The following is a 6,250-nucleotide window of genomic DNA, read 5'->3' as shown; positions in this document are numbered from 1 at the left end:
CATATTTCCCATATTTCTAGACATCATTTTTGTAATTATTTCGCTGAATATACCGCAACAATTGATATGACAATAAAAAGGACAATATAATAATTTTGCATATTTTAAACCCCAGTAAATAAATGGGCGCACAAAAAGTATAATATTATACTTATTTTATTAAGATAAAAATTTTAACGAATAAAAATAAATTTAAAAAATGTATAAATTCTTTTACGGTTGAATAATTTCTTTTTGTCGTGAACACAAGTTCAAGTTTATTGTCAACTGTATGTCACGCAAACACGATGAACTTATATATAAACAAGAAGTACGGTAAAACATGGCTTGCTGGTAAAGGCAATTTACAAATACAGGGTGTGTCAAAATAAAGTATACAGTTCGAAATATGCCACGTCTAGAGTAAAAAGTATGAGGTCTTTGGTCAAAATACTTAACTTTAGTTGATAACTGAATCAACATCTTGACCTCCCACAACTGTAAAATCACTGTGAGCAGGTGAGCAGGATTCAGTGGCAATTTTGTAAGCCGTGTAAAAGGTCACCCCGTTGTGTTGTGCGAAGTCAACTAATACTAGAGCCGCTGTGGCTCTCGAGCCACATATATCGTAGGTTTTTTCTGTGATGGCTGTTGTAACTCTGGATGGGGGCGGGGATGAGGTGGGGTTGGGGCTTGGTTGTTAGGATGTTGGTGGTTAGTTGTACCTAATGCCCTACCGAAGGCTGATATCCTTCCCAAAACCTTTCCTATTGCACCACCAACTGCAAATTAGGTGTGTTTAGACGGTAGCCTACTTACAAGCAAGCCGGCAATTAAATTATGCCAGGGAAGTGAGACTAGGCTGCAAGGGAGTGTGTGTCCACACGGGACTTACTTGTAAGCCAACATGGTCTATGAGCCAACTCAAAAGTAAGAGTGACCTTCACTGGTAAATTATGCCATGATTATGCACAATCAGAATAGAATTGGGTCATCAAGGTCACGCTTACATGCGAGTTTACAAGCAAGTCTTGTTCACACTGGCCTTACATTCGAATGTACTTCGCTACCCGGGGGGCACTTCAATATGAAATGGATATAGGTGTAGGGCTGGCACTTTCGCAGTAAGGGCCATTCGGTGAGAGCAAAATGTAAAAAATATGGGGTCATTGGGTGAGATCATGACTTTTGGAACCTTTGGGTGAGAGCCGAAACAGTGTCAAAAAAACCTCAAAAATCAAATTTTTAGTTCAAAACGGCTTCCAAATTTCTTTGTTTTGTCAAATAAGGGACCGTTCACAAACACTTGTAAGGGGGGGCCTGATGCAAAAGGGGGGGGGGGCTGAAAATTTTGACCCTCCTAAGGGGGCCCTGAAAAAATGACCACAAATTTTTCTGGGAAAATTGAGTTTATATGCTTTTCTATGGGGTTGACCGATAATTTTCATGTCAAAAAGGGGGGGCCCTGAAATTTTCGAGGTCTGTAAAGGGGGGGCCCCGAAAAATTTTAGCGATAAATTTTTTTTGCATCAGGCCCCCCCTTACAAGTGTTTGTGAACGGTCCCTAATAGGTAACAAAATCAGTGATAAATGAAAATTGCTGTTCAAATTGAAAAATAAGGGTCTTTGGGTGACAGATCAAATGGAAAAATAAGGGGCCTTCGGGTGACAGAACATGTGTTCGTAAAAAATATGGTTTTTTTTTCTTTTTGGTAGAGCGACGCTGAAAAGGGGGTCTTAACAGCCCTACATATACGCGTGACCTCCAAAGTGGGAGTGCCCCCCGGGCTCGCTACATGTAAGATATCTTACATGTAAAATCGTCATTTGTAACTTATATGCGAGTGCGTTTAGACGGGCACTACATGCAAGTTTACATTTGAATGTAGTTACAAGCGACTTTACAAGCGATCGTCTGAACAAGCATATAGATGGGCAGTCGAGTGCCACAATAGCTTTGTTATTATATGGTTTACTTGGGGGCCAGAAACCAATCACTCCAGTGATGACCTATTGGAATCTTTGAATCTTTTGGAATATGAGTTTTTGTACCTAGCACATTCAAAGGTCATTCAATTATTGTACAGAAATATTGGGCAAAAGAACTGGTGCGATGGGGATTGATGTTAGTGTTACTACTGAATATTAAACAGACTCTCCCAATGGTCACCCATTCTTACAGGGCCTTCTCCTCTAAGGTTTACTATCTCCCGGGTACTATCTATACCCTGATGAGGCAAGCAAATGGTTAGTGACATATTCCTCAAGTGCTAGTAATATCTGTCTTTAAAGCTCTTAAACAAACGTTTTGTAATGAGTCAATGGGGTAAGCCTACAGTACCACACGCTTACCACAACTACTTTACTCGAGGTATAAATACCCAGTTTACTCGAGTTAAATACCCCCTCTCGCAATACAGCTAGTGTGAAAGTACCTTCGCATACTTACAACTGAACACCCCTTAGCTAGTGTGAACACCACTCCCTTCATTACAAAACAGCCACGCCAATCCTGCCACTAATATAACAGCTCCTTTAAAACAAACGTCCCATATTACGCACAATTAAGAATAACACCAACATCACCCACTCACCTTACAGCAGCTATCACACAAGTCATCTACCGAACTTTCTGAGTTCAAAGTAACTAAATTATTTGGTTACAACCTCCTACAACCTTGAACTTGGTTCAAGTCCATTCAATCAATATCACATTACTTGCTGCACTTACAACTCCTAAAATCCCTACTGGTATTTCACTTCTAGTAAACACCTTTCACTACTCCCTAGGGATCATTGTGCATTCACAACCTTATCAATCCATATGTTAATACTCTCTCCATTAATCTCCATCAACTGAAAACAAACAATTTGGCCAAGTTCAACTAAACAAACTTACCAATTCCCACTGCAAATTCCAATTAATATTAACCCTTGAAACTCCACAAAAACCAGTCCAAACATTCATTAACACCACATTCATTAAATCATCAACTCCTCCCAAAACCGTTTTCCTACCCTGTCACGCTCCACTACACAAATCGCAATTGAAAAAACAATTCAATATCCATTAATTACTAAATACTACACCACCATTTATCGAAACCTAATACCATGTACCCAAGCACTCACACTATTTCACTGACAATGAAGTAAGCTCGTGGCCACGTACAAACTCAAGAATCGTAGGAGGATAGCCTCCCTACGATATAATAACATGTAAATCACGGTGTCACCACTATCCTTACAGTAATTGACAGAACACCTTGCAGAATTGTTTGGCAATCGTGTGATTGTTTTTAAGCAAAAAGTGGAATGCCCCTAATATCTCATGATCTTAAACATCTCGGATTTCTTCTTGTAGGGCTATATAAAAGCAAAGGTTGTCACAAGTCCTCCTGGAGATCTTGGTGAAACTGCAGTTTTACTCGGCTCACAAAAAAGCCACTGCGTCACGCCAGTGATTTTACGGTAGGGGACAAGATGATGATTCAGCTATCAACTGAGTATTTTGACCAAATACCTCATACGTTTTGCTGAATATGATACCATGGTATCAGCCTATATTAGTGTATGTTACTTACTAACTTACTTGCCAACCTTGTGGTCTGAAATGGGTATATCTTTAGATGCCACGAAGGTATGAACCCCAAGTGGTGTCAAATGAAAGAGAAAAAAAGTAACGAATATAATAAAAAATATTTTTCCACCCACCAGGGGGTGGCACTCATAATAATCCCTGGGTCAATATGCATATGGGTCATTTTCATATCTTAAAATGCCAGGAAGGTATGTACCCCCGGAGTGGTGTAAAATGAAAGAGAACAAAGGAAAGAATATAATAAAAATAATGTCCCCACCGGTGGTCACACTCCTCATAAAACCTGGGTCAACCTGGATTTATATTTTGGGTGCTTTTCATATCTCAGAACTTGTAAAGACTAAGAAAGTTTGTAAATTAGTCCATGAAATGGGTATTCAAAAGGTCCTTAAAACCCCTGTTTGTGAGATCGAATGGGCTACTCAGTATGAGTGGGACATGCATGCAATGGAAGGACTTTTAAGTCTTTAAAAAGACTTAAAGGAGTATTTCGTGATCCTAGCATCCTCTTTTTATGACATTTTTCAGTACATATCCACGAAAAAAGCATACTGTATTCCCAAAATTCCAGTTGATTCCGATATTGCGTTTGCGAGTTATGCATGATTAGGCCAAAAAAAAAAAATGTTTGTTTGTCCATAAAGGCTTATGAAATAGTTGGGTCGGTAGGTCGGATTTTTTTTTTTTTTTTTTTTTTTTTTTTTACAGATATTGCACTTGAAACTGACAACTGACAAGACTGGTAAATAAGTCCAAACACACAGCACTTCACTGGTTTAACTCTTGAGATGGTTCTGCTGATAGGCCTGGCATTTTCGGGTAATTTTGTACCCGGGTACCCGGCGCATTTTTCGGGCGGGTAACCGGGTACCAAAATTGCAAAAAAAACGTTTTTTTATTTTTGTGTAGTGTCCTGGACCTAGACCTAAACGCTAGGATCATTCATGGTTGATCTAAAAAAAAAAAAAAAAAAAATTCAAGATGTTTTGTATTTTTAATATGAAAATTGATACTTTGTATTCATGTCATACTCTATTAATGATTTCAAAATGCATTCAAATTCAATGCATTTTGAAATCATTAATAGACTATGACATGAATACAAATTATCAATTTTCATATTAAAAATACAAAACATCTTAATTTTTGTTTTTTTGTTTTAGGTCAACCATGAATGATCTAACATTTAGGTCTAGGTCCAGGACACTACAAAACTCGAAAAATAAAAAACTTAAAAAAAAATTTAAAAATCTTTTTTTTTTTTTTTTTTTTGAAAAAATTTCAAAAAAAAAAAAATTCCAAAAAAACAAAAACGGTCGGGACCAGGGTACACGGTCGGTCGGACGTGGACAAACAAACAATTTTGTTTTTGGGCCTTATGTGTATTACACTGCTCCATAGACAATACGTTGTAATTTCGTTCTGGTGCACCAGAACGAAATTCAAATTTCACGATATCTTTGCTAAACAAATTAATCTGCAAGAAATATTTTGTACATAAACATTATGTAGCCAGAGGTTTCCAGTGTATAAAAATCTCAACTTTTTTGAGAAAAGTGGGGGGATGAGGCTGTGGATCACGAAATGCCACTTCCCAGCAAACACAAAAACGTTTTTAAAACGTTTTAAATAAGTTATATTTTGGGTTTTGGTTTAGGTAAAAACGTTTTAATAACATTAAAATGTCGGGTTATATAAAGGTCATGAAATCGTTTTAAAACGTTTTGTATGAAAACACACTACAACAATATTTTTAAAATGTTTTCGAAATGTCATTGTAAACTATTTTTGCAAACATTTTTGGCCAAATATTTTGTCAACACTTAAATAACATTATTTGCACCCAGCAAACACAGAAATGTTCTTAAAATGTTGTTTACAAAAGGTTTTAATAACATTTAAATGTCGGGTTATATAAAGGTCGTGAAAATATTTTAAAAACGTTATTTTAAATATTTTGGGCAAACATTTTTTGCAAAATATTTTTCAACTCCAAAATAACATTCTGTTTAGAATGATTTGTACCAAGTTTTCAAAAATGTTTTTGAAATGTTATTAAAACGTTTTATACCCTTTATATAACCCGACATTTAAATGTTTTCTGTAAAACATTTGTGTTTGCTGTGCAGTAAATTACCAACAAATGTTATTTAATGTTATGAAAACGTTTTATACCATTAATGTACCCTTTATATAACCCGACATTTATTACGTTTTCTGACAACCTTTTATAACCTTTTGCGAATGATGTCGAAAACGTTTTGTGTTTGCTGGGTTTAATGTAACGTACGATTTCCATCAAATTTTAATTTTGTTATTCTTTATTTAAAATGATGAAATAATATTAATAATTTAGAATCTCTTTCAAGTTAAATATGTTAAAGCTCTTACCTTGTAGATTACAAAACTGAAAATTTTGTTTCCATCAGACATACGGTTCTCAAGATATGGCCTGTCAAAATGGCGCGAAACCAACAAATTGGCAACAACTTTCTTTTTATTTTCTATATTTTTGACAAGTCCAGTTGCCAGGTAATTTTCTAATTATATATGCATGAATTATGCAAAGTAAAGTTTTCAGAAAGAATTAAGGCTTGATACATGGGTAGTACACACAAGGTGCTACAAAATTACGGTTGCGTTTGGCAAATTTCAATTTGCATAATTAAT

This window comes from Amphiura filiformis, chromosome 17, assembly GCF_039555335.1.
Source record: "Amphiura filiformis chromosome 17, Afil_fr2py, whole genome shotgun sequence".
In the NCBI taxonomy this organism is placed as follows: domain Eukaryota; kingdom Metazoa; phylum Echinodermata; class Ophiuroidea; order Amphilepidida; family Amphiuridae; genus Amphiura; species Amphiura filiformis.
The sequence above is the reverse complement of the archived record's forward strand: the minus strand, read 5'-3'. Positions refer to the sequence as shown.